Raw genomic sequence first — 5,739 nt, forward strand, 5'->3', positions numbered from 1 at the left:
ACGATAGATATGTTTTCTCCTTCCAGTTCTAATGTGTTTATTATTTTACTGTAGTTGTTAAGACATTTATTGAAATATAGAATAGAAAGAATAATATTGGAAGTCTTTGTATTTTTCAAATTTTTAAGGGAATGCTTTTAACATGTCCCTTTGAAAACAAATTCAAAGATTACCTAGGTCAGGTTAAGGAAGTTCCCTTTTATTCCTAGTTTGTGAAGAGATGTTAATGAGAAATAATGTTAGACTTGACCAAATCACTTTTCTGCATTTAGTGAGAGAATTTTATAGTGAATACCATTGATGTGCGGTATGTTGTACTAATATTAAAACTTCCTCATAGTCCTGAGATGAATTCCAAATGATCTTAGTGTATTAGTATTACTTTTTAATATCCAATGCTGGTTTGATAATATTTTTAGAAGCAGTCATTGCTTTTCATAAGTAACATTCATCTATAATTGTTCTTTGACATCCATCTTTGTTTATTTATGTCATTGTGGTTCTCTTGGTCTCACACAATGTGTTCAGTAGTAGTCTTGCTATTTTTGTTTTTCTCAGTACTCAGGTATAGGAATTATTGGTCTTGGGTTTGATGTAACTTGCCTGTGAAAACATATGTATGTATAGAGATTTAAATTTCTAAAAAAAAAAGAAAAATTTCTTTAATGTGCATTTAATTCAACTTTTCATTTTTTTTCAGTTTTGCTAGACGATAATTTTTAGAAAGTTTTACATTTTGTACAAGTTTTCAAATTAATTTGTGTGGACTTATTCCTTGCTTGTTCTTATAATTATTTAAATTTTTACTGTGTCTGTAGTTACAATTTTCCTTTACATCATGTTTTTCTATCTTCTTAATTTTCTTGATAAATCTATCAGAGATTTGCCCATTTTTTAATTCTTTCAAAAGAACCATTTTAAATGGATTCTTTCCTTTGCTTCTTTGGCTTTATTGCCTTCATCTTAGCCCTGATTATGACTATTTTTGTCCTCCTACTTTTGCTTACTCTTACTCTCTCTTAAAACTTTCTGGTTCAATGCTTAGGTCATTACTTTCAGTCTTTTAGTTTTTATATATTTTCAAGTTATAAAAAGTTCTCTGTGTGCTGCTTAGGTTCATTGCTCAAGTTTAAAATTTACACTTTTCATGACAGTTTTGTTGTAAATATTTTAACAATTCTGTTATAATTATTTTCTTGTTCATAAATAATTTTTTTTAAGTTTATTGATTTGTTTTGAGTGAGAGAGAGAAAGCTGGGGAGGGGTAGCGAGAAAGGGAGAGAGAGAATCCCAAGCAGACTCCTCGCTGTCAGTGCAGAGCCTGACACAGGGCTCGAACTCATGAAGCTGAGCTGAAATCATGACCTGAGATTATGACCTGAGTTGAAATCCAGACTTGGACACTAAGCCAACTGAGCCACTCAGGTGCCCCTTGTTCGTAAATTACTTAGGAGTGCATTTCTTTTTATTTAAAGTTGACTTTTTATGGATAATATCTAACTTTATTCATTATAGTAAAAACACATGACCTATATGATATTGATTCTTGAATACTTATTGAGATTTGTTTTCTTGTGGTCAATATTTCTGATTATTTCTTCTTTAAAATTTTTTTACATTTATTTATTTTTGAGACACAGAGAACGAAAGCAGAGACAAGACAGAAAGAGAAGGAGACACAGATCTGAAGCAGGTGCCAGGCACTGAGCTCTCAGCACAGAGCCCAAAGTGGGGCTCAAACCCACACATAGTGATCATGACCTGAACCAAAGTCTAGCACTTAACGGACTGAGCCACCCAGGTGCCACTATTTCTGATTCTTTCTTTCTTTCTTCTTAAAAATTTTTAAAAATGTTTATTTATCTTGACAGAGAGAGACAGAGCATGAATGGGGGAGGAGTAGAGAGGGAGAAGGAGACACAAAATCTGAAGCAGGCTCCAAGCTCCAGGCTCTGAGCTGTCAGCATAGAGCCCAGTGCAGGGTTTGAACCCACAAACGGTGAGATCATGACCTGAGCTGAAGTCAGACGCTTAACCAACTGAGCCACCCAGGCGCCCCTATCTCTGATTATTTCTTAAGGATAAATTTCTGAATAAGAATTGTTGAGTGCAGTAACTTTATATATAGTAACAAATTACCCTTCCAATGATTGTACAAATTGACATTTCTATAGTATTTTCTAAGAGTTTTGTTTCATGACATCAGCATCTAATGATTTAAAAATATTATTTAACAATTTGTAGAGAAAAAAATATTATATCCTTGTTTTATAATGCATTTTTTCATCATGAGGTTGGATTCTTTTCATATTTGTGCTTTTTTTTAATTTGGAAATTATTTGTTCATATCCATTGCATTTTTAAAAATTGGTATAATTTTTCTTGAGTTTCTTTGTAAAAATGTTCTATTTTTTAAGGATATTAAACAGCTTTGTTCATAAACGATCATTATCCCAGAGTCCATTAGGATTCTTAGCCAGATAGGTAAGCAGCTGAATGTTTATTTTGACGGTTCCTGAGCTCCTTGAACTAATCATGTTCCTGGGCCCTCCCAACCCCACAACTCGCCATTACCCTGATGTATCTTAACATACAAACCACAGAAGATCCGTGGCTTTATCCAGGTTGTTTCTGAGAACTATTTCAGAAAACTCTGAGATCCTGGCTGCTGAAATTGTCATTCCAGAAGAGTCAAAGATGACATGAGTACCAATGGGTACACGTAAAGCTTAGGGTGACCCGCTCAAGGTAAGTAACAAGTTCTCCTGACCAAGTTATTCTGACAGGGGTTTGTTATGTTATTCATAAAGGATGAATCTTTATAACCATTGTTATAAAGTGCATCTTACCCAAAGGCATGATAATGAAATGGGGAGCTTCTCCCAATGGAGAGGTTTACAAGCCTGGGATTGGGTAGAAGACAGGCTTTGGGAAAATTGTGCTTGCAGGAGAAGGAAAGAGTTGCTCACAGAGTTTCCTAAGGTTTCGGAGAATTTTAAAGAGATTCGGCCTCAATTACCTCAATATTATTCAGGCTTCTAATTTTCATCCTTATTCCTTTTTTGTCCTAAGTTCAGGCCTCTCACGCACCCCCAGAGAGTGTCAGCATCTTCTCATTGTTCTGAGAGTTGTGTTAGTGGCAGGATTGCCCCCTGGAGGCCAGAGAGAGGAGCAGCCGCCTTAAAATATTCTAGGCCAGTGGTTCTCAGGGCTGGGGGCACGTTAGAAGAAACTGAGGGGTTGTAACAAAGAGTGCTCAGTCCTGAGCACCTAGACCACTGGGGAGGTGGGGACACATTCCAGTATCACCACATTAAGGTTTAACCTTGAGTAAAACAATAAGATGGAAATGAAAGCAACTGCTCTGAAATAAATCTAAACATACCCAGAAGCAGAATTACTAGTTGTAAGTAGCAGGGTGAATAAAAGATGTCGGGGGATGGGAAAAGGAGATCTTTTACCTGTAGGTTTACCTGTATGTTTACCAGTCTGGGAGGTAATCCATTTTAGCAAATCTCCCCCTGGGACTTGGAGTTTGAGTGTGACAGATTTTTGGTGTGTATTTGTGATGTGCCCATGAAGGTGCTCATTTTCATATATAAGTTGACAGCTGATTACCCAATTGGCCTCCTAATCCTTAGACCTTACTTTTCACTCAGTTCTGGGTGGCTGGAATATTAGTAGGGGCCAAAATCACTAAGCTCTCAACTGAAAGTTGATGAAGAGCTTGACCTCAGTGCCAAGACTAGCATTTTGAGAGTTCTGCTTCAACACCAGCACTAATTTAAACTTTATCTTTTCAAATCAGAGAACCACAGAATAAAATTTTAAGGTTTGCCTGGATGCATTTCAGCGAGTCCTTTCTACCTTTCATCTCCCCCTCTTTTGAAGCCAAATGTCTATAGCGATTAACCTGTGCCTTCCTGGTCATGTCTGATCTAACACTGTAATCTGGATGTGTGGGGGGTGGTCGCTTGTTTCACAGCTTGACAGATGGAGAGGAATTGTGCCCCAGGAGCTGTACTTAACAGATGACACCCAGGAGCTGCATTTGGACTTGGACATCATTTAGATGATGTGATTTTGTCTTTGAGTTGATGCTGTATGAGATGAGACTCGTGGGGTCTTTGCGATATGAATCATGGGGGTCAGATGGTAGACTGTCGTAGAAAGATAAATCCCTGCTGCCTGGTGTCCATGCCCTTGGATAATCCCTTCTTTTGAGTTTTGGAGGGACCTGTGACTTGCTTCTAACCAATACAATATGCAAAGGTGATGGGCTGCCCATCTGTTTTTATGTTACATTAGAAAAGATTCTGTCTTAGCTGACTGAAATGAGAGATTCTTCTTGCTGGCTTGATGACATAAGCAGCCATGTTGAAGAAGCCCAAAGAAAGTGCAGGAAACCGCCTGGAATTCAGGGCAACCTTAGGAAATAGTGGAGACCTCCAGGCGACAGTTGGTAAAAAGGCTGGGTCCTCAGTCATGTAGCTGCAAGGAAATGAATTGTGTCGGAAACCTGAATGAGCATGACAGTGGATTCTTTCATAGTCAGGCTTTTAGATGAAATATGCGGCCCAACTGACAACTTGATTGTAGCCTTGTGACACCCTGAGCAGATAACCAGCTAAGCTGGGCCCAAACTCTTGACCCATGGGATTGTGAGATAATAAATGTGTTTTGTTTTAAGCTACTAAATTTGTGATGATTTGTTACATAGCTATAGAGTACTAGTATGGCATGTGTCATTTATTCCAAAAAAATTTTAAAGATGTATAATTGTATATGTGTCCCATGCCAGCCAAAATGGGACCTAATGGCTGACCTATTGGTTTTGAGAAGTTTTCTCCTAGGTAATTTTTTTAATGTTTACTTATTTTTGAGAGAGAGTGAGAGCAAGCATGGGAGGGGCAGAGAGAGAGGGAGAGAGAGAATCCCAAGCAGACTCTGCACTGTCAGCTCAGAGCCCGATGTGGGGCTCAAACTCATAAACTATGAGATCATGATCTGAGCTGAAATCAAGAGTCAGACGCTTAACCAACTGAGCCACCCAGGAACCCCTCTCAGGTACTTTTTTGAAAAAGCTACAACAGGGATTGCCCACCAGCCACCATTTTATTTTATTTTATTTTATTTTATTTTATTTTATTTATTTTTAATTTTTTGATCAGTCACCATTTTAAAGTGTGATTGGTAACGGGGAGGTGTTTGAGTATAGGAGGAATATGATGAGTCACGTGAACACAAAGATTAATAATTTAAAAAAATTTAAACGTTTATTTTTGAGAGACAGGGAGAGACAGAGTGTGAGTGGGGGAGGGGCAAAGAGAGAGAGACACAGAATCCAAAGCAGGCTCTAGGCTCTGAGCTGTCAGCACAGAGCCCGACCCAGGGCTCGGGCCCACAAACCACAAGACCATGACTTGAGCTGAAGTCAGATGTTTAACTGACTGAGCCACCCAGGCGCCTCAAGATTAAGTAATGATTTTTAAAGAGAGGCAAGTGTAGTAGGAGAGATGAGAGCTCTGATTTTTAACCTGTTTGTTGGAGAGGGACCTTTGTGAATGACTGATAACAGTTATGAACCCATTCCCACTTATAGGCATGAGACAAGTTGTACAAAATATAGGAGAGAAGGGTTATAGATCTCCCAGTTACTTGGTTTCCATAACAGGAGCTCCTAAACTAGAGGCATGAAGAATAGTTAGGTGGCTTCTATAGTGATCTTCATGAAAAGTA

The sequence above is a fragment of the Panthera uncia genome, assembly GCF_023721935.1.
Source record: "Panthera uncia isolate 11264 chromosome B3 unlocalized genomic scaffold, Puncia_PCG_1.0 HiC_scaffold_1, whole genome shotgun sequence".
NCBI lineage: Eukaryota > Metazoa > Chordata > Mammalia > Carnivora > Felidae > Panthera > Panthera uncia.